The 24,527-nt window shown below is 39.9% G+C and overlaps 1 protein-coding gene across 2 annotated transcripts in view; it reads left to right on the top strand.

The window, feature by feature from the left end:
• Nucleotides 1–23,901: 23,901 nt before the first annotated feature.
• Nucleotides 23,902–24,527, top strand: part of LOC140483606 (ETS domain-containing protein Elk-1-like) — an 87,695-nt gene continuing 87,069 nt past the window's right edge. Inside the window, exon 1 of one of the 2 annotated variants that reach the window (XM_072581869.1) lies at nucleotides 23,902–24,249. The gene's annotated coding sequence lies outside the window, so the exon portion shown is untranslated. Of the gene's footprint in view, nucleotides 24,397–24,527 lie in introns of both variants that reach the window. The other variant, XM_072581870.1, reaches the window with a different exon arrangement.

Genomic DNA, 24,527 nt, shown 5'->3' with positions numbered 1-24,527 from the left:
ACTTTGCTCAAAAACTGCATGCATTCGTAGAACTCTGAGCTCAAAAACTGCATGAATTTATGTAAAACTCTGTTATCTCACTTTTTAGATTAGAATCAATCATCACGGCATAGACAGAGAACACAGGGGGCCAACACCTTCAACATTTTGTCTAGCTATCACCCATTGTTAACAGCTAACCCAAGAATGCAACTTTAAAAAAAAATGTTTTGTGATTTACACATGAAAGAAGTGAAACTATCACTTTATTCTAACAGATGAAAGGCTTAACAGACAATCAATTTTTCAATGTATAATTTCAGTTACATCACACTGCAAATTTTTGCTATAAATTCTGTGTTACGATCGAGCCCTCCACAATCACCTGATGAAGGAGCGTCGCTCCGAAAGCTAGTGTGCTTCCAAGTAAACCTGTTGGACTAGAACCTGATGTTGTGTGATTTTTAACTTTGTACACCCCAGTCCAACACCGACATCTCCATATCATATTTTATTTTAAGTTTGGTCCACAGAAATAAACTGAATCCATTCATTGTGCTTGATTACCAACTTTCCTTTAACAAGAGCTATTGTATTTGCTGATTTAATTTGCATAATTCTTCCAATTTTACATTGCGAAGATGTACAGTCATTCATATTAGGAACAGGTTCCTCAGACCTGCCCCACCATTTGATTAAGATCAATGCTGATCTGATTCCTTCTTCCTCTGATAACCTTTCACATTTTCTTATCAAGAATTTAACTACTTCCTCAAAGACTCTTTTTTCCATTGCCATTTCAGAAAGAGAGTACCAGTTGTCTCCTGTCTCTATTTTAAATTTGCAATCCCTTATTCTTAAACAGTGACCCACATTCCCCCGACAGAGGAAACATCCTTCCTAAATCTACTTTGTCATTACCCCTCAGGATGGTATATGTTTAAATCAAGGCACCTTTTCTAAACTCCACTGGATACAACATTTCCTCATACCTCAAGTTACCTATTGCTGATATCAGTCTAGTAAACCTCTGAACTGTTTCTAATACATCACCATCCATCTTTAAACAAGGAGATCAATATTTATGTTGTACTCCAGATAAAGGCAAAGTTAGTTTATTTGTAATTGGGTCAGAGGAACCCAATTAATTTATGGTATTTCGTTCCTGGGCCTTAAAGAGGTAATGCTTCTGCAGACATTTTGTATAATTACCCTAAATCATTTATAAAAATCCATTTTAAGCCATTCATTCATGGGATGTGGACATCAATAGCTATTTATTGCACATCCCTAATTGCCCCCAGGATAGTTAGAAGTTAACCACATTGCTGTGGGTGTGGAGGCACTTGTGGATCACACCAGGTAAGGATGGCAGATTTCCTTCCTTCCCCAAAAGGCATTGCTGAATCAGATGGATATTTTGCAATAGTCAACAACAGTTATATGGTCACCTATTATAGACTGGATTTTTCTTGCAAGTGCTTGTGCAATTTATGGAATTTTTAGCAATTGGCTCAGTGGGATTCATTTCAACACAAAACATTAGTCAGAGTGTCTGAATTATCAATACAGTGTCATCTCCATTACACCATCACCTCCTGAAACACTGAATAATGCTTTCCCAGTGTTCCCAATTGTGGCTATTTATGGCTGGTCTTTGTTAAAGAGGATCATTGTGTCCTTCAAAACACTTTCTCCCCACAGTCTAAAGTTTCACTAAAATATCATGTCCCATTTGCTACAAGTTGCACATACTATAGTTGGATTTGTGCTTCCTTTGCCATTTTAATAATTTTAAAAATTTAATACACTCAATGTCTTGTTTTAATGCATTGTAAGATCACCAGATGACGAACAGACAAACATATAAGTCAGGAACAAAAAGATGGGCAATTCAGCCCCTCAAGCCTGTTCCTTCATTCAAAAAGATCATAGCTGATCCATTTGTTTCGAATCTCACATTCTCATCTGTTGCTGATAGTCTCTGATTCCCTTTCATAACAAGAATGTATGTATCTGTGACTCTGTCTCCACCACCTTCAGAGGCAGTCACACAACCTTTTGAGAGAAAATAAACCTAATCTTTGTCCTAAAAGTCCAATCTCTTTGTTTTAAAACAGTACTACCTCTGGACGTACCAACAAGTGGAAACATCCTCTCCACATTCAAGACGTTCTTTCAGCCCTTTGGTCTTGTCCTTACAACATCTGACTTTCTTAAATGGGTCCTGGTACTAACACATTAATCACATTTTTCAAGATTTAGAAAATTAGGGTGTTAATTTGAGCAGCAACACAAGTGGTGCTCATCAATGTTCATGTCAAACCAGAAAGACATTCTACCTATCCCACAAATAAGTAGTATCAATTATGGCTTGGTTGTTCGTGAAATACATAAAATTTACACCGTGCTGTTTCCTTCCCTTCTGTTTGATGTTTAAGAGGCAATATTTATTTTGGAATGCAGTTGGCAAAACTTTGTCATGATTCGTCAGTGTGTTGCAAAGTGAGCTAACTAGCCTTGTTAAATGATCCTGCACCACCTGAAAAAAAAATTACAATTCTCTGCTTTCTACAGACAACAAAGTGAGCCCACTGGGGCATCATGGAGTAAAATGCAATATTCTTGGGAACAATAGGTGACTGTCCATGGCAGACGGTCATGCTGGAACATCTGGATAACAAGGACTCCTATTTCAGATTCCTATTTATTGACTTTAACTCCGCCTTCAACATCATAATTCTAACCAAACTCACCTCCAAACTCTAAGGCCTAGGAGTCTGCTTCCCCAACTGGATCCTTAACTTCCTGACCCACAGGCTGTAAACAGCAAAGGCGGGTGACAACATTTCAAACTCTACAGGTCGTTCTGGTATAACACACGTTTTATCAACTTGAATTGGCTGTAGTGCAATTGAAGAATGTAGACCGTTAGTTGTAAAATGTCAGCTTTCCTTACCTGTATTGGCTATAATGCAGTTCCAACCCCAATGGTTTAAATGGCGCTACTATTGCATAATTCTCTTATAAGGTGCGATCGCACAAGGATGGAACTATTGCATTATATCAGAACCGATTGTATCACTGTTCATTGCCTGTTGCTGGGTCAAGATCCTGTAACTGCTTCCCTAGCAGCACTAGGAGTACACTTAGAGCACATGACCTGCACTAGTTCAGGAAGACAGCAAACTCACCCATTTTCTCCATAGAATAAGCTTGAGCAATAAACACTGACCTAACCAGTGATGCCCACATCCTACGAAAGATTAAGAAAATATTGGAATAAGTGCAGTGGAGTGTTACATAATAGAAGAATGATGTTTACACTGAAAGCAGGTATCTACAAGGCAGTTGTGAGACCTGACTTGTCCTGTACTACAGAAACATGAGCAACATCAACATGAGAGGAACCAGACTCTAATGAGATACAGGCGGGTAAGTTGGATGTACGAAGATAATGAAAAGACATTTCAACACCCAGTTCAACAGGAGATCAGTGAAGATTATTGGGGCTTCATTGGAAGAAATTGAGAAAAGATTGAACTTGTTCTCTGCTGCAGAGACAGAAAGGGGGAATGTGGTGAAGCTTGTAATGGAGGTGGGACTGCCAGGACGCAGGGGAGGAAAAAGGTCCCAGATCAGAGGGAGAGATCCATTTGTGACAGAATTATTCACAACATGTTTAGACAAGAAATGGTTGACTGACACGTAGAGACAGAGAACAGTAGTCAAGCAGCATTGTGAACACCTCAAGTAAAATGGGACAAACCAAACATGGAGGAGGCAAAAGAAAATGAAGGAATGGTGGTACGGTTTGGAATCAGGAACTGGAGGGTAGGTGGTGGCATTTGAATGCATCCAAAATAAAATGTTCCTTTTGGTGGTGGAGTTCGTGGGTTTGGAAGATGCTGTTGAAGGAGCACATGTAAATTGCTGAAGGGCATCTTGGAGAGTGTTTCCAGAATTTTCTGTTTTTATTTCAGTGAGGGCTAAATTGATCTTGCTATAATTGGACTCAGCCTCCCAGGGTTAGAGAGAGGAGGGGAGAAAGGGAGATGGGTTTCTAAATCAGCCAGGATTGCTGCTCCAACTTGCTACTCAGTCACACCTGCCGCAAAATGGCCTTGTGCAGATACTGGGAGAAGACATGTCTGTGATTGAATAACCTGCCAGTGCATTATGTTGAAGCCCCACCGTGGTAAGTTATCGAATGTGCTGGTGATACCTAGTAATCCATGTGTCAACATGACGTAGACCTTTGGGTAACTGGGAGATAGAAAAATGGATTCAACCATCATCCTGCAGCCTGAGAACATAGAACAGTACAGCACATGAACAGGCCCTTCAGCCCACGATGTTGTACCAAACACGATGCCAAGTTAAACTAATCCCTTTTGTCTGCCTATTGTCCACATCCCTCCATTCCTGGCTTATTCATGCCCTTATTTAAATGCCCCTATTGTATCTGCCTCCTCCACTTCCCCGGTAATGTGTTCCAGGCACATGTCACTCTCTGTGTAAAAACCTTGCTGCTCACCTCTCCTTGTTGTTGCTGTTAAGATGCTCAGATGTAATGTGTGACACATGACTTTTATTAGGGATAATTGTAAAATGATTTCTATTGTCCAATTATTTCCTTTAGGAATATATTTGCAGGGTTGGGTAGAACGATGGAAGTCTTTCTACATTTATTCAGCAGTATATTTCTTAAAATGTCTCCACCTCCAGATTTGGAGATGCCGGTGTTGGACTGGGGTGTACAAAGTTAAAAATCACACAACACCAGGTTATAGTCTGTTGTTGTGTGATTTTTAACTTTGTCCACCTCCAGAGATTGCTCAGAAGCTAACCAATGCAGCCCTACCCTGCCACTTTAAGTTGTAATCTTCAATGATTATGAAATTCGGGAGAGCTGAAAGTGTAAACTGCAGCAAGGGAGAGAGGTCAGTGCACACAGCAGCTGTTAGCACAAATTATTCACTTCCTGGATATGGAGAAGATTATCCCTACCACTGAACATTGTGCCGATTGTGCAAGTACCAGCATTTTCATTCATCAGTAGACTTGAACTCTGGTAAGTTAGTTGCTCTTAAAAAAATTCTGAAGGAGCCTCTGAAGTAATTCTGTAGCCAGCCAGCTGGTCATTTATTCCTGTATTACCATGATTGTGTAAGATCCTTTTGTAGCTTATGTTTTTTTCCTTTTCAAAGGTTTCCTGTAAAAGCTGCATGAATTTAAATTGAATGTTTTGAGCCTGAGAGACATGTCTGCTCTGAGACAGTGATCAGACTGAAGATTTACTTGTTAAACAAAACTCTCCTTGTGATTTAGTGTGACTCAATACTTTCTGTTCTTGATTATGACACTGTTTTGCTCATTTTCAAAGATCATCTCCCTTAGCTTTGAACTAACAAACGGTGATACTTTGCAAGTTTATTATTATGTTATTGAAAGGCCACAAAGTGTTTCACATAGTACCTGTTATGTAGGAAAATGCAGCAATTAATCTCTGCTGACAATACCAGATAATGAGTGACTGGCTCTGAGGCAGGAGTGTTGGCAGGACCCTGGAAAACATCTATAATTTATTAAAATAACTGTGTAATTTTTAATATATAGTTGCCAAGGCAAATTGAATCTTGGTTTAAGTTTTCACAAGATGGTATCTCAGAAGAGGCTGCACTCCCTCAATACTGTCCTTTAGAGTACCAGCCTTAATTAGCTGGGTTAGTAATAACTCTCAGGGAGAACTGAGATGATTGAATAAATTTCTCGTCAACGACATCTGAAGTTGTAAGTGACTGGAATGGTTTTACATGCCTAATTTTGCATGATGTAACTCCTCTCTGCTTCCTGCATTTAGCTGAAGGAACCCAGCTTTTGTCAGAGACACAGTTTGCTATACTTAGATCATGACTTCTGATAATCCATAAATTAAAATCAAACCGTTTGTTCAAACAAATTGGCTGGCACAGTGGTGCTAATACTCATACCTGCCTGCATTGTGAGTTTACTGTTGCATGTGGACAGTAAGATTTTATTACCAACACTGTGGATGGAATCAGGTCATAGAACGAGTTTCATGATGCTAGAGTTGAGAAATTATAGTTACGTTGCATTGAAAAGTTTAAATGATACTTTAATAAAGATCTTGAAAATGATTTTGAAAGGAGGTGTGGGAAATTCTATCCCTCCTTGCTGGGTAATCAGTAACAAATGGTCACCAAAATAATCCTGTCAGCAGGAGGGTGAGGAGCAAAGTGATATTAGAAACATTTCTTCATATGTATGTTTATTAGAAATTGGATTTCTATCATAACATGAGAAGGAGACCAGTCAGTCCATTATGCCTGTGTCGGCTCTTTGGAAGGGATGATTAATGTAGTCTCATTTACCCTTTTCTTTCTCCATAACCCTACAACTTTGCCACCTTGAGTTAGTTACCCAATTCCTTTTTGAAAGCTGTTATTGAATCTTCTTCCACCAGCATTTCACAACATAGAATGTAACTTATGTTTTATCCTCATGCCATTTCTGGTTTTTTTTGCTAATTTCCCTTAAATCTGTGCCCTATAGTGACTGTTATGATTGGAATTAGTTGAAGATCATTGGCATAATTGTTTCTACTAAAAGTAGAGTAGATAAAAAAAAATAAGCAGAAGACAATACAAGGTGATTGGAGAGGCAATGGGATTATTTTGAATTGCTCCAATAAATTATTGCAATAGGCACGACAAGTTGTGCTATGATGGCTCTTGGTTCCATATTTAATTATTTAATAAGTTCATGATGCTTGCCATGCTATCAGAGGCAAAAAGAAGTCTGGGTCAGTTCCCAATAAGAAGGTTGAGAAAATGCTCGTGACTGATGAGTATTAGAGAGGCACTGACCCAACAGATAACCTATAGACAACATAGATAAAATGAAGAAAGCTAGAGATGATATTCTTTTAACTGTTTACAGTAAGTTTACAGGAAGAGTAGAATAATAGAATTTTAATGGACTTGTGATTGTGAGTCAAGAGTGTGGTGCTGGAAAAGCACGGCAGGTCAGGCAGCATCCAAGGAGCAGGACAATTGAGGTTTTGGGCAAAAGCCCTTCATCATGAAGCAGTTGTGAACGAACACAGTTTGGATGAATGCATTCTTAGCAATCGTCCCCTCCTATTGGTTTTACACGTAAGCTCAAGTTTGATTTGATTTATTGTTGTCACCTGTACCTAACTACAGTGAAAAGTTTTGTTTTGTGTGCAGTACAGGCAGATCATAACATACAGCATCTACAGATCATAGGGTGATTGAACAGAGCAAGGCATACAGAGTTATGGCGACACAGGAAGGTGTATAAAAGCAAGGTCAACATTAGATTTGAAATTTGGGAAGTCCATTCATCAGTCTAATAGCAGTGGAGATGAAGCTGTTCTTGAATCTGTTGGTCGTGTGTTTAAGCTTTTGCATCTTCTGCCTGACTGAAAATGTTGAAAGAGATTATAATAGTGGTGGGACGGGACTTTGATGATGTTGGCTGCCTTTCCACAGCAATGAGAAGTGTAGATGGAGTCAATCGATGAGAGGTTGGCTTATGTGATGGTCTGGGCTGTATTCACAACTGTTCTGTAGTTTCTTATGGTCCTGGGCAGAGCAGTTACTGTATCAAGTGTAATACATTCAGGTGGAATGCTTTCTATGGTGCATCTGTAAACTTTGATAAGGATCCTTATGGACATGCCAAATTTCCTTAGCCTCCTGAGGAAGAAGAGACGTTGTTCTCCTTTCATGGTCGTTGCATCTATGTGGGTGGTAGAGGTTAGGTTATTGTCGATTCCAGATTTAGCCGGGGTTGGTAAGCCTTGTACTCTTGAACAACATTTGTGAAGCTAGTTGTACTTTTTACAACAATCAGACAGCTTCAAGGTCATTTTATCAGTCGACATATTACCAGAATTCAGTATCACAGCCTGCCACAACCCGTGAGAAACTAGTCCAATGCTACAATCTCTGCACTACTGGACTCATCCTGCTCTCCTGTTGTGTGCTTGCTACCATACCAAACACTGAATTTTGAACTAACACATGCAAAGCCTTCATTAAAAATTGGCAAGTTTGCTCAAAGAAGAGGTGTGATTTTCTGACTGCAATTTTCTAACTACAAGCCTTAGCCACCAATGGTGTGCATCCAGAATTTATATGTTGATATACAGTGCCCCTTTGGAGGAGTCAACATCTTTTAGACATGTTTATATTTTAATTGCAGTTAAATATTTATACATCTTACTGTACCAACTTGCAAATAATGTGTACTTCTGTGATCTCATCAGGATATTGGAACTACCTCCAGAGGAAACTACTTTAGATTAAAGTAGATGTGAATGTTCTAGTGCTGCCAATGAAAGATTCAGTTAGGGTTTGACTTGCTGTGTAGGGTGTGAATTAAGCTCTGTCAGAATTTGCTGACATATTTCATACAAAGGTAGCATTCACAAGTACAGTGTTACATTATGCCAAGTTTCTTTCTGTTTTGATGTCTGCGTTGTGCGTATTAAAGTGAGCATTGACGCTACAGAGGAGTGAAAAACCTTTTCACTCTTCGTGCAGATCAGCACAGAATATGACTACATTTACATGATAACGAGTAAAGGTCATACAAACGTACTTGCTAGGAGCAGGAATAGGCTGTTTGGCCCATCGAGCCTATTCCACCATTCAATAAAATTATCATGAGAAAAAATATTCTTTCCATGCCCACTCTGTCCAGCCTTCTCATCTGTTTTAATCAAATCACCTTTTACACTTCTAAATTCCAGTTGGTATAAGCCTTGCCTGTTCAACCTATGCTCATAACTCAACTCGTCTGTTCCAAATATTAGACTGGTGATGCTTTCCTGAACTGCTTCCAACTTATTTATGTCCTTCCTTACATAAGAAGATGAACACAGTACATGTTATTTCAGATAGGGTCTCACCTTTTATATCTGAAGTGTAGTCTCCCCACTTTTGTAAGTCAGTTCCCCTTGCAATGAATGATGACATTCTATTAGCTCCCTTGATTACTTACTGTAACTGTACACTAGCCATTTATGAGTCATGCACTCAGACAGACAGATCCCTCTGCCTCTCAGAACTCTGCAATTACTAAATATTTAGATAAAATGCTATTTTTAAAATCCTCCTACTAAAATGGACAATATCACACTTTCCCACATTATAACTCAATTTTCCAGATCTTTGCCCAATCACCTAATCTCTATGTATCCCTTTGTAGCCTCCTTATATCTTCTTAACAATTTACTTTTATGCTTATCTTTGTGCCCTTAGCAAATGTAGCAAGCATACCTTCTGGAAGTTACTTGTACAAGCTGATCTCTATGGTACACTACTCATTCCTTCTTGCCAACCAGAAAAAGATCCATTTATGCTTACTCTCTGTTTACCGTCAGCTGACCTATCAACACACATACCAATATGATATCCCCTACAGCATAAGACTTCATTATCTACAATAACCTTTGACATGACACGTTAATAATTGGCTTCGAGAAATCTAAGTAGAGTACATACCAAAAATAGTACATTGACTGGTCCCATTTGTATAGAGCATATTACTTCTTCAATAAATTGGTTAAATGTGATTTCCCTTTCACAATTCCACATTAACTCTACCTCGATTTTTTTTTAAAAGTACCTTGCAACATTTGTGACACCTTAGATACTGAAGCACTCTATGCCCAAATGCAATAATATTTGGACAGGATTCAGGCTTGGAGTAATTAGTGGCAAGTAACATTCACACCACAAAAGTGCCAGGAAATTGATCATGACTGACAACAGAAAATTTAATTATAATCCCTTCATGTTCATCCTGGGGGTTACCATGATCAGAAAAATAAGAATAGTCTCGAACAGTTTCCCTTTGACAAAGATTGAGCTAACTGGCCTGTACTTCATGTTTTCTGTCTCTCCCCCACCCCTGTTTTGAATAGACATTGAAACATCGAAAATCGGAGCAGGAATAGGCCATTCGGCCCTTCACACCTGCTCTGACATTTAATATGATCGTGGCTAATCATCCAACAGAGTACCCTGTTCCCGATTTCTCTCCCATATCTTTTGACCCCTTTAGAGCTAAGAATTACCACTAATATCTGATGAAGGAGCAGCGCTCCAAAAGCTGGTGTTTTCAAATAAGCCTGTTGGGCTATAACCCTGGTAAGCGTGAGTTTTGACCTAACTCCATCTGAGAAACATTCAATGTTTTGGCCTCAAATGCTTTCTGTGGCAGAGTTACACAGGTTTTTCATTCTGTGGGTGAATTAATTTCTCCTCATCTTATTCCTAACTGTCTACCTCCCACCCCCTTCCCCCAAACTATGACCCCCAGTTCTGGATTCCCTAGTCATCAGGAACTTCCTTCCCCTGTTTATCCTGTTTAATTCTGTTACACTTTTATAGGTTTCTATGAGATCCCTCTTATCCATCTAATCTCCAGTGAATATAATCCTAACTGATCTAGTCTGTCTTCATATGTCAGTACTGCCATCCCAGGAATCAGTTTGATAAACCCCTTGTTTTACTCCCTGCACCATCAGAACATTCTTCCTCTGATGAGGATATCAAAATTGCACACAATACTCCAGGTGTGTTCTCACCTGTACAATCTCAGCAAGTCATCCTTGCTTCTGTACTCAAAACCTCTCATTACAAAGGCTGTCATGATATTGCTTTATTCACTTGCATGTTTGCTTTCAGAGACTAGTCCACAAGGACACCTGGTCTTGTTCCACCTCCACCTTTCCCACATTATGTTCTCTGTAACTGTGATTCAAAATTCAAATTCAAAGATTTGCTGTCCATTTCCTGAATTGCACCAAGCATTGTTAGGTCAACACCATGTTCTTGATGATCTACAATAGCTCCCCTTGGAACAAAGCCTCAATTTTAATTCTCATCTTTCCTTTCATATCTCTCCAGGATCTAGCCTAGGCCCTTTCACTGGAATTCCCTCCACTTCCCCGTGTCTGCGTGGGTTTCCTCCGGGTGCTCTGGTTTCCTCCCACAGTCCAAAGATGTGCAGGCTAGGTGAATTGGCCATGCTAAATTGCCCATAGTGTTAGATAAGGGGTAAATGTATCTGTAAGCGTATGGGTGGGTTACGCTTCGGCGGGGCGGTGTGGACTTGTTGGGCCGAAGGGCCTGTTTCCACACTGTAAGTAATCTAATCTAATCTAATCTACTCTACCACTCTTCATCCTTTAAGATACCTTTTAAAACTTGCACTGTTGATCAAAAGTTTGGTCATTAGCCCTAATATCTCCTTATGTGGCTCGATTTTACATTCCACTTTTTATTGGTCCATTGAGGCAATTTGGGATGTTAATGGTTCCATGTAGATACAAGTTGTTGTTGTCCTCACGATAGTATCTTGATGACTTTATTTTAAATGACACTCTTAGTCTCAGCTCACCCGAAAAGAGAGAGTGGGGAGGGGGGGGAATGTTTCAAAACAAAGTTAATGGGATGTGGGCATCGCTGGTTGGGCAAGTATTTATTGCCATGGAGACAGTAATGGTGAGCTGCCTTCTTGAACAGCTGCAGTTCCATGTACTGTAGGTAAACCCACAATTCTGTTAGGGAGGGAGTTTCAGGATTTTGACCCGGATGTACTGGAGGAATGGCGATATATTTCCAACACAGGATGGTGAAGAGACTTGGAGGACAACTTGAAGATAGTAGTGCTCAGGAACTACAAAAGAACCGAGGAGTTTGCAAGCTACAGGAGGGCGGAAAGCAATTTGAGAATGGGATTACTATTGCTGCTACATCACCAGAAGCCTGTAGAAACCAAGGTCGGAAAGGAAAATCAAGACATGACATCCCAAGGTTTGATAGGTGATTGACTAGTGAGTATTTTCTCCAGTGTAAACTTAATTTCAATTGAGGTGACTAGAACATTAACTGAAATAATAAGGACAAGGGGCATTAATTCAAATCCAAGATGAATTAGTAAAGTAATTAATTAATTAATTAATTGAAACACTATAAGGGTAGTAGGGCAGGTGATGTATTGCAGCCATGTTATATATAAGCTTTTGGACACTGGTATAATCCAAGATTAGCGTGAATGTAGTTTAGGGCTGAGGGATGGCTTTCAGTTGATCAGCTGACATCTGCATCAGGGAAGTGGTATCAGGGAGTGGTATAGTTACTTAGCCATATTGTTCAAAGGGACCATCATATTCTTATTTAGTCCAAGATCAAAGGCAAGAGAGTGTAGCTGTGAGGAAAGCTGGTAAGGAGATTGAGAAAGTAAAAGTGGAGGAGGCTCAGCCTTTGCAATTGTCCCACATGTTTGAGGTTGATACAGCCTACATGAATGAGGGATAAATTGGCCTAGTCTTGCTCTTAATTTGTGGGTTCATAATGTAGGATTTTAGACAGTGAATGGAAGTTCCATCCAAGTCTAGTGTCTAGTGTAAATTGGGCTGCCAATTCACTATCATCTGTTCTCTGTCAACCTCAAAGTAAATTTTAACCTGCCACCTTGGGCAAAGGGGAAAATGGATATTCATAAAATTCACAATAGCAAAATCTGTAAGATTATTTTACTGCAATCTTTCTGCAGGATTAATTGTCATAAAATCTGTTAAAAGGCAAGTTCAGGATATCAGTAAGTATTACTTTCTACATCAGTCCATGGAATAGGCTTGTTAGGATGGTGTAAGGAAAGAATCCATTCACAGACACTGGATAATGAACCAGATCAGCTGAATTATCTTCTTTTTCTGTTATTGCTTCAGAAATACATGTTATATTGATTTAATTTAGGCTTCAGTTCTAAACAAATTTATCAGGAAATTATCTAAAAGATCACAAAAGCAGAACTGCTGTTTAGGAGTATGCAAGCTGCAATAGGCCATTCAGCCCCTCAAGCAGTTAACCAGATCATGGCCCATCATGGGTCAAGGAATTGGAAATGCAGGAAGCACATTCCTTGTGACAAACCCCATCAATTAAATAGCAGGCTTTGAACTATCACAGTGAGAGCGGTTCTTGCTAAACAAGCTCAGGAGAAGGTAGAATCCCAATGTCAAGAGTGTAATGCTGGTAAAGCACAGCAAGTCAGGCAGCATCTGAGGAGCAGGAGAATCGACATTTTGGGCAAAAGCTTTCCTGATGAAGGGCTAATGCCCAAAATGTCGATTCTCTTGCTCCTCTGATGCTGCCTGACCTGCTGTGCTTTTCTAGCACTACACTCTCGACTCTGACCTTCAGCATTTGCAGGCCTCACTTTCTCCTAGTATCCCGACATGCCAACCTCCATTGGTGGGACCTCAGTGCAAACCCATTGTGGAGAGACACAAACAATGCTGCACATTACTGAGGACTGTCCCTCTACAGCCTAAGTGGTGGACTAATCACCTCAACCTACGAAAGGATATACATACCATAGAAGGAGTGCAATAAAGATTCATTAGGCTAATGCTGGGTTTAGTGATTAGAATGAGGTCAGCCAGACGGATCTCATAGAATATGAGTTCCATAATTGGGGCTGTTAATTTGGTTCAATCTGGCTGACAGACATAAACAGGAGTTTCAGAAGCTCTGCTCATTTTGTGAGCTGGCTCTAAGCTAGCTGGGTCAGTGTCATACACTATGCACATTAGGGAGGCAACGGCCTGGTGATATTATCACTGGATTGTTAAACCGGAGACCCAGATAATGTTCTGAGGACTCGGGCTCGAATCCTGCCGTGGTAGATGATAGAATATGAACTCAATCAATATCTGGAATTAAGAATCTACTGATGACCATGAATTGATTATTGAGAAAAAACCCTCTGGTTCACTTTAAGAAAGGAGACTGCCATCCTTACCTGGTCTGGCCTCCATGTGACTCCAGACCCACAGCAATAAGATTGACTCTGAATTACGGTCTGGGCAATAAATTAGATTAGATTCTCTACAGTGTGGAAACAGGTCCTTCAGCCCAACAAGTCCACACTGACCCTCCGAAGAACAATCCACCCAGACCCATTTCCCTCTGACTAATGCACCTAACACTATGGGCAATTTAGCATGGCCAATTCACCTGACCTGCACATCCTTGGATCATAGGAGGAAACTGGAGCACCCGGAGGAAGCCCACACAGACATGGAGCGAATGTGCAAACTCTACACAGACAGTGGTGTAGAGGCTGGAATTGAACCCAGGTCACTGGTGCTGTGAGGCAGCAGTGCTAACCACTGAGCTACCACGCCACCCATGCTGCCTAGTCAGCAACGCCCTCATCCTGTGAGTGAATAAAGAAGGGAAAAAAGGGTGACTTGGTGACAGGATACCAGCCTTCGAGGAGTTACTTCACTGGAAATAGTAGGAGTATCCCATGAGGAGAGATTAGTTTGATTGCACCTGTACTCACTCGAGTTTAGAAGGATGAGGGGATCTGACGATTGAAAGCTATAACTTTCCAACATGACTAGGCAAACAAGTCGCAGAGAGGATGTTTCCCCTGGCTGGGAAGTCCAGAAAAAGGCAGTACAGACACAGGATATGGGGTCTGCCTTTTAAGACCAAGATGAGGAGAAAATTCTTCACTCAAAGGGTAGTGACCCTGTGGAAGTCTCTACCACAGAAAGCAGTGGAGTCCAAGTCACTGAATGTATTCAAGAAAGGGGTAGATATATTTTTAGAATTTAAAACATCGAGGCATATGGAGAGAAAGTGGGAATACAGCACTGAGATAAAGGATCAGCTGTGATCATATTGAATGGCTTACTCCTGGTCCTATTATCTATATCGCAGTAAATGAAGAGTCTATCACTAGGCTCTAGGCTTTGCATTCGCTAAATAATAACAATATCTGACATGCACATCAACCCAATTTATCCACCTTAGCTGCCTTTTCCTTCATAACCTTACCTAATTGAGAAAAAAAACTATCAATCTTCAAAACGAAAGCTGCTGTCGTCCCGAGCATCCGCAGTTTCTGTGGAAGACAAGTCTGGATTTCCATGAATGTTTGTGCAAAAATAAAAGCTTCCCAATTTGCCTCCCAAAAGGTCTTTTTCCATTTCTAAGGTCCTGTTGTTATTATTAAATATCATTCTGTTTTCTAATGTTGACATCCTTCACAATGTAAAGAATTGACATTGTACAGTATGAAGTAAGAGATTAAGAGCAGGAGTAGGCCATTTGGCCCTTTGAGTCTGTTTCACCATTCACCAAGATCATAGTGGATCTGTTTGTGTTCCACATTCCCAGCTATTCCCCAATAACTTTTGATTCCCCTGCCTAACTAGAATCTGTACTTAAAGTGAACCTGCTGACTGGAAGCTGGGTTTGTGGAGAAGAAGTACACTCACGAAAAGGGAAACACTTCCTTCCTTCACATTTATCTACATCCTGATGCTCTTGACAGGCACTGCAAAACGAAATGATCCCATTTCACAGTAAGTGCTGGAATATACAGGCAGATCAATCAGCATTGGTAAAAGAAAAGGCAAGGTTAACATTTCAGCTTGAGATGTTTCATTAGAATTGAGTCGTGAGAAAGGACCTGTTGTTTGAAATGTGAACCTGTCTGTCCCCTTTTCAGTAGCAGACAGTAATACTGCGTATCTCTAATATTTTCTATGATTATTTCCAGAATTGGCTTCTTTTTTTTTCTCCCTTTCTTTTTAACTTGATTGGCAGTCAGGAGGTTGCCACCATTCAAAGGCAGTCATTCTGCACTGTGCAATGACTCACAATGTCAAGCAAATGTCTGTGAAATATAAAGAGGGGGACGGGGGGAGGGAATAATTCAGTATTCCATTCTGAATAACTGACCTAAGTCTGATTCATGGGGATATATTGCTTGTAAATTGCACCTTGTTACTGTCGACAAAAATGATTGGTACCAGTCAGGCATCTCACTTAAAATCTGAGCCTCCTTGACACCTAAGTATTAGAGCTGACAAAAAAATCTTGTCACTAAAAGGAATGAGATTTATAACTCAGTTTGAGGTAAACTAACGCTCCTTTATTTGATCTCCAGTTGCCTTGCTCCAACTTTGGAAAGGCATGGCTTATCGCACACACCAGCTCCAGCTGGCATTATAGGGACATACTGATGCTAACTTTAGTTGCAAATACCCATTACTGAAGCTGTCGCAGTACATGCTTATATTTACCATTGAACATCTATTATAATTCAGTGTAAAACTAGTTTACAGTCCCTTTGACCAGTTTGTAATTCTTTCACGAATTAGTCAGACATGGCTCATCTTAGCACAGTTTTTAGTTTCTCATCCAGCAGTCGTGTTTTGATTTATGTAGAGTAATTGCTAAGAATGTTTACTCACTTCACTGAGTCAAGGCAAATGTGGAATATGTGTTTTAAACATTTCCAGCTTTCAATCATCCACCACATAATTTGAATTTCCTCCTTTATAACAGTGACTACACTTCAGAAACATTTCATGGTCCTGAAAGCCTCTGAGATGTTCTGACAGTGTGGAAGGCATTATAGAAGTGAAAGTTCCTTTTTCCTCCCTATTGGTTGCAGGACAACCAGCTAAACATTTCTTGCATGATTATTACTCAGGAAGCTTGAGAAAACCATACAGTGGTGGTAGAAAGTAGAGTGCTGAAACAAAACTAACTAGTCATTTTTTTTATGACCTCAGGGCTCTGAGGTGTTTTGGAACATATTAAATTTTTATTTGAATTATATTTGCCGTTACAATGTGGGGTGCACATGAAACTCTAACACACAGTAATGAGACAACAGCCAGCAGAAATCTAAAGAAAAAAACCTCAAAAAGCTGGGGATGCTGGAAATTAGAAACAAAACAGAAATCGCTGGGAAAACTCAGCAGGCCTGGCAATATCTGAAAGATGTTGTGAAACTTGAAAGGGTTCAGAAAAGATTGACAAGGATGTTACCAGGGTTGGAGGATCTGAGCTACAGGGAGAGGCTGAACAGGCTGGGGCTGTTTTCCCTGGAGCATTGGAGGCTGAGGGGTGACCTTATAGAGGTTTACAAAATTATGAGGGGCATGGATAGGATAAATAGATAAAGTCTTTTCCCTGGGATCAGGGAGTCCAGAACTAGAGGGCATAGGTTTAGGGTGAGAGGGGGAAGATAGAAAAGAGACCTAAGAGGTAACTTTTTCACACAGAGGGTGGTACATGTATGAAATGAGCTGCCAGAGGAAGCAGTGGAGGCTGGTACAATTGCAACATTTAAGAGGCATTTGGATGGGTATATGAATTGGAAGGGTTTGGAGGGATATGGGCTGGGCACTGGCAGGTGGGACTAGATTGGGTTGGGATATCTGGTCAGCATGGACAGGTTGGACCGAAGGGTCTGTTTCCATGCTGTACATCTCTATGGCTCTATGACTTTATCTGTGAAGAAAGAGCAGAGTTAATGTTTCAGGCCCTTCTTCAGGCCAATAGAAGCTGTTTCGGTGATGTTGGTTCAGGGATAAATATTGGCTAAGCTACAGTAAGAAGATTCAAGTCTCTGGTGAGGATTTTGAATACAAAGCTTTGGCCTTGAGACAAACCTGCTATTGTGACGGAAGGGCGCTGAAGATAACTGGGATGGGAATAGGGATGTTGCAATGCTGACACTGTGGAATGTTATTCTAAATGCGGTAGTTAAGAAGTGTTATTGAATAAGGGGAAGCTCTATGTTTAATTCACATTATGCTTCACCTGACAGTGCTTCCTGTTGATAGTGGGTGACCCATGTTTAAAACTATTCCAATTACTATAATTAACAGTTCCTCAAATCACACACAATAAGTGATCAAAAAATGCAATTCTTCGAAAGATCAAGATGTGAAAGGTTAAGCAAAAGCCTCTGAGAGCAGTCATACAATTCTTTTAGTCCTTAATTACACAAATTATCTGTGAAGACATTAAAATAACTTTGTATTCAGCCTCCATTCCAGAGAGAGCCAGTGTACCAAACAGCGGTGAAAGTGTGGTGCTGGAGAAGCACAGCAGGTCAGGCAGCATCCGAGGAGCAGGAGAATTGACGTTTCAGGCATAAGCCCTTCATCAGAATCTATCCTCATTCCTGATGAAGGGCTTATGCCCGAAACGTCGATTCTCCTGCACCTCGGATGCTGCCTGACCTGTTATGCTTTTCCAGCACCACACTCTCAACTCTGATCTCGAGCATCTGCAGTCCTCACTTTCTCCTGTCCAACAGCAGTGGCAAGGTGCCATTAACAGCACATGTAATCTTTAATCAAACTGTTGCATCTAACTCAAGTGCAGCCCAAAATCACAACAGTGGTTGTTTCGTTTGTGCTTAGATTCACTACAGTGTGGAAACAGGCCCTTCGGCCCAACCAGTTCACACCGACCCTCTGAAGAGTAACCCACCCAGACCCATTTCCCTCTAACTAATGCACCTAACACTATGGGCAATTTAGCCTGGCCAATTCACCCGACCTGCACATCCTTGGACTGTGGGGAGGAAACCTGAGCACCCAAAGGAAACTCATGCAGACATGGGGAGAATGTGTAAACCCCACACAGACAGTCACCCGAGGCTGGAATCGAACCTGGGACCCTGTTGCTGTGAGGCGACAGTGCTAACCACTGAGCCACCGTGCTGCCCATTATCACACAATAAAGTAAAACCCTCCATTTTAAAGATTAAAGAAAGCATTAAAGTTGTGTGCTCACTCTGTGAGGCATTTTGATATATTATTTTCACTTCCCATTTCTGCCCTCCTCTCCAGAGACTTTGGGGGAAGATCTTAACATTTATATGATAGGGTAACGGAAAGGAAAATGTGTCAGTGTAGCCCACTTTACCGATGTCCCATTTCTTATTTCCCTTAAAGTTGCTGGGTTATAGCTTGTTTTACAGAATCGTATTGACTTTGGTGTCTAATTCCGATGTTACTGCACCATAAAATGACCATTCTTTGTCCTACCCACATGGCAGCAAGGGCCTTAAGATTATTTGAAAATAACGAGCATCACAACTGAGCCCAACCCAACATCCAGCAGTGTCAAATGCATCCTTGTTGCAGGAATCTCTGAATAGTTATTAGGAGCAGGAATCCTGGCCATTCCCCACTGCTCACCAAGCTGGGAATGCACTCAGGATAATTGTGTGTTCGTTCCCCAAAACAAGTTTCAGTTGGGGAGAACACTCTCAAACGTCGTAACGCCAGATGACAGAAGCCATGGATCAGAGGACTTACATAGAGAAATATATATCATGGGAGCATGTTTAAGGTGCACCTGTAACAATCTCCTTCATTCCTTTTGTGCCTTTTAAAAAATTTTGTATGTTTCTCTTTGTAGGCACATGTTTGAGTCAGGTTTTGACCTTGTCTTTCCCAAGCTGGTACCTACTGTTTGTACAAACTTCACAATATTCTATTGTAGGCACTTTCCACAGCTATCTTTAAAATTTGAAGGTTTTTTAAAAATGTGGTATAAAATTATCCTGTATTCCTCTTCTTTTGAAAGTGGCATTTGAAGTATAATGAGAGATTATAACAATTTATCAACTCAGCACCTGAGTATTTCCATTATCATGTAGGAGATGAGAGGCTGGTTTACTTGCTATACAGTAAAAGAAACTTACTTATAAACAAATAGTCAGCATATTGATTGTTAAAAGTCATTGCTGAACTTTGAAAATTATCTCCGTGACTGATACCTTGGGATCAAGTGAAATTGGTTTAATAATGTCTAGGTGAAGTGCCATTGGACAAGTGAATACGCTGAAGGTGCTTTATAAATGCAAGTTGTTGTTAAATGTTTGGTTCAGCTATGCTAGAAGTTATCTGGCATTGTCAAATTGAAGACACTATGTATTAACCAACAGAATTTGCTCAATGCAGATGCAATGTTATATGTTGTGGTTGTTTGCATAAAGTAAATGTCAGGAAAGTCCAGAGCTGTTGATATGCTCTACTGGCTGTCAGTTGCCCTGTTCTTCTCTGTATTACTCTGCTTTTGATTGCGCTGTGGTTTCACACTCTAACTAAATCCCACTCACGGCTACCTTGGTGACTGTCTTGTACTGAACGGCCTCGAGGTATGCTCCTTCTCAAGAGGAACCATTCTCTTTGTATCCACGCTGTCAAAGACTTTCATACATTCTCTATTAAGTCACCCCTCACCGTTCTTTGAAAGAGAGGAAATCCAGTATGATGATCCTTTTCTGATATCTAACCCAAGTATTTCTGGTATTGTCCGTGTTTGCACTGTTTCCAGTGCCTTCTTATTTTTTTAATAACATGGCAACCAGAACTGCACTCAGTAGCCTATTCACTACCTTTCAAATCTATTCCTCTCAAAATAAAGTCTAGTCCTTTTAATGGCCTTTTTAACTTGTAGTACAAATTTAATCAATTAATCCATTTGTACTCTCTGTTCCATTTGTTCCTGTATTCCCATTTAGTCTTACACCTTTCTGTGTTGCCTCATGTATATCCATGTTCAGCTTCATTTGCCAATTATGTATCCATTTTGCAAGTTTCTGTAATTTGTTGCAATCCTCCTCAGTATCGAATTCTTTACCCTGTCGACTGCTCCTTTGTAAAGGTTTGACATTTGACATTATAAAGGTTTGACAATTAACAATGCAGACAAGAAGGACTCTTTCTGCACTTGTAATGCTGCTGTGGCTATAAATTAGAAAAAAAAATGAAATGAAAATCGGAAATATTGTAAGCACCCAACAGGTACCTCTGTTTTTGAATGAGACAGGTTTGTATTTGAGGTGTAAGGTTCTGTCAGAATCCTCCATCATTTTCCCCAAAATGGTCTGCTATTAGTGACAGTATAAATGGTTTTCATATCACTCTATCAGCCACCCTTCTAAGACTGTTGATTGCATTCACCTATAAGCCTTCTCCACTGTTATAGTGGAGACTTGACTTGTTCAAACTAAATTCATTAATGTTCTTTCATATACATATGAATTAGGAGCAGAATACAAATTTTTATATTTGTTCCAGTTTTTCATATGCTCATGATTGATCTAATCATGGCCGCTACTTTACAGTTTACCCCAATACTCCTGAACTCCCTTGGCAGTCAAAAATCAATCTGATTCAGCCCTAAAAATATTTAATGACCCTACCTTTACTGCTCCTTAGGAAATACAGTTCCAAAAGCTAATGATCCTCTGAGAGATATAAGTTCTCCAAATTTCTCTCTTAAATGGGAGACTACTTATTTTTAAACTGAGTCCCTTAAATCCAGCCTCTTCCACAAGAGGGAACAATTTTTCAGCATCCAGGCAGTCAAGCCACCTCAGGATCTTATACACTTCAATAAGGTCACCTCTCATTCTTTTAAGCCCCCAAAGTATTCATACTCAGCCCTGTCCAACCTTTCATAGAATCCCTGCACACAGTTGGCCCAGCAAGTCAACACCAAATCTCTGAACAGCAGACCCACCCCCTACCCTATCCCTGTAACCATACATTTCCCATGGCTAATCCACCTAACCTACCCATCCCTGGACACTATGGACAATTTGCCATGGCCAATCCATTTAACCTTTACATTTTGTGACTGTGGAAAGACTGTGGGATTGATATCCTTGTAGGGAGATTTCCTAGTGCTGTTGGGATGTTTTATCTAGCTTGTCTGGAGTATGGGAACCTGGGCACTAACCTAAATTGGAATGAGGTATAGTTGTTAAAAAGAAATAGAAAAGCTGAGAGGGAGAATAAGAGACTGGAGAAACAAAACCAAGCATCCAGTATACAGCACCTTAAATGCACTCAAGGCACAAATAGAGGTAAATAGTTATTACACATTTTCCATTCAGAAACATGGCTGCATGGTGACCAGGACTGGGAAATAAATATTCAAAGATATTCATTATTAGGATGGACAGATAAGGAGGAAAAGGAGTTGGAATTGCATTGAAAATATAAGATGTGATCAGTACATTAGTAAGAGAGGATCTCAGATCAGAAAAGCAATGTGTGGAATCTGTTTGGGCAGAATTCAGAAACAAGAAAGGATAGCAAACATTATTTGGAATTATTTATAGGCAACCAAAAGATAGTAGTTATGTGGGGCATGGTATAAATCAGGAGATGAGAGAAGCTTGGTTAGCACAGTATTCATGAATATCATTAATCTGCATTTACACTGAAATCAGATAGATCAACTAAAGATGCAGAGGACAGGTTTGTGGAATGTCTTAGGTATGGTTTTCTAGAGCAATATGTTGAACAGCTACAAGCTATTTTAGATCTTGTGTAAGTGTAATTTTAAAAAGGGCTAATTAATAACATTACTGTAAAATAGCCCTCAGGATTTAATATCCACAATATTAAAGATTTTGCATGATATTTGAAAGTAAGGTAACTAATCCGAAGCAAGGGTGTTAAATTTGAAAAAGGGAAATTATGAAAGCGTTAGGCAGAAATTGGCTGAGGTAGACTGAGTAAATAGATTAAATATCATGACTGGACCTTGGCAATGGTCAGTCTTTAAAGGTGTATGTACATTTATAAAACAAACATACGTTCCTTCAAGATTCAAGAACTCAAAAGACTCAGTCAACTGTGACTGACAAAGGAAGTTATAGATTGTATAAGATTAAAAGAAAATGATTATAAAGTGGCCAGAAATTGTAATAATTATGAGAATTGGAAAGTTTTTAGAATAAAGCAAAGGAGGACTAATAAATTGATAAGGAAGGAAGTATAGCATATGAATGCAAACTAGCAAAAACATAAAATTTACTGTAAAAGCTTCTACAGGTATATAAAAATGAAATGTTTGTCTAAGTTGAATGTGGGTACATTACAGGGAGTAAGGAGAATTTAAAATGGGGAGAAAAGAAATGACAGAGAAGCTACATTATTACTTTGTATCAGCTTTCACTGAGGAAGATACAAGAAATCTCACAAAATTAGAGATCCAAATGACTGGGGAGAATGAAGAGTTGAAGGAAATTAATGTTATTGTGAAGGTTGTACTGGCAAAGTTAATGGGGCTAAAAGTTGATAAGTCATAGGTCTTGACTGTCTACATCTCAGTGTTGAGGGAAGTGACTAAGGTGGCATTGATGATCATCTTTCACAATTCCAGAGACAATTCCATGATTCCTGCAGACTGATATCTACCAAATGTCACCCCATTATTTAAGAAAGAGTCAGAAGAGAAAACAGGAAACTACAGATATGTTAGCCGTACATCAATAGTAGAGTAAGTGCTGGGATAGATCAAAAAGGATGTGATAAATGGACACTTGGATAAAAATGATCAGATTGGGAACAGTCAGTTCTGTTTCCTTCAATAACAACTTTTTCCCAAGAGTAATTAAGGACTGTAACAATCTCCAACAAACTGTTCCAGTTCTGAAGAATGGTCACTGAACCCGAAATGTTAATTCTGATTTCTCTCCACAGATGCTGCCAGACCTGCGGAGCTTTTCCAGCAATTTCTGTTTTTATTTCTGATTTACAGTATTCACAGTTCTTTCAGATTTTGTGTAGATTTGCTATAAATTCTGTCTTACAAATGTGTTCTCCACAACCACCTGATGAAGGAGCGTCGCTCCGAAAGCTAGTGCTTCCAATTAAACCTGTTGGACTATAACCTGGTGTTGTGTGATTTTTAACTTTGTACAACCCAGTCCAACATCTCCAAATCATTTCCTAACAAAAAAATGTACTACAAGGAACTGTGTATCCATTGATTATTGAACCGTAAGGTCTGAAAGGCTAAATATTGCTACAATCTAGTTGCCAGGCCAGGGACCAAGAACACATAAACTCGGTTACTCTCCCAATTCCGGAATTCTGTAACATGATATCCACGATTTTTTTTCTAACCTTCCTTCCACGCTACAGTGTGTACGACCCGAGTGTAACCAGCCCATGAAGTTCTAGATTGAGGTTTTTGAAATAATAGTCTGGGGAAAATACTTTCGCCTCTGGAAGTAATTTTTTTTTGCTCTCTCAAAAGCGAGAGCAGGCTGGAGGCGTGACGCTGACAAAAAGTCTGAAACCTCACACACCAGGAATAATAACTGAGGAGAGGCGGAGCTCCCACTGTAGCTTTTGTTGACTGAGCGAGTTGAAACCGACAGGCGCTCCAAAAGTCGCTAGGATTCTGAGCCCATGCTTTAAAGTCACCGGCCGCCAATTTCACTCTTCGACTTTTATTTGTTCATTTTTTTTAACAAAACAAGGAGGAGGAAAGGGAAGCTGGAGGACTTCTGGCTGTCATGTGTCCCTAGGGGGAGGGAAAGTGTTCATTCGTGTCACCAACCACCGAGGTAACATACAGCAACACATTTTTTCTCTCTCTACTGTAACAGGATTGACAGATCTACTGTATTCTTTCGAGACGGCGGGCAAGTTTTTTTTTCTCTTTGGCTGAAACACACGAGGACGATGTGATTTTTTTTCCATTCCTGATTGCAGTACGTATATCGATTTTTTTTCTCTAACATTTTTAAAAGAGGGAAATAAAGATACATTATCTTTGCGGAGGGAGGGGTTGTCAGTCTATAGGGTTGGTAGGTCTGGCAATGGTTCAACTTTTCAATAACCA

This window comes from Chiloscyllium punctatum, chromosome 12 (genome assembly GCF_047496795.1).
Source record: "Chiloscyllium punctatum isolate Juve2018m chromosome 12, sChiPun1.3, whole genome shotgun sequence".
Taxonomy (NCBI): domain Eukaryota; kingdom Metazoa; phylum Chordata; class Chondrichthyes; order Orectolobiformes; family Hemiscylliidae; genus Chiloscyllium; species Chiloscyllium punctatum.
Note: the sequence above shows the minus strand (reverse complement) of the source record. Positions and strands in the feature narration are given on the sequence as shown.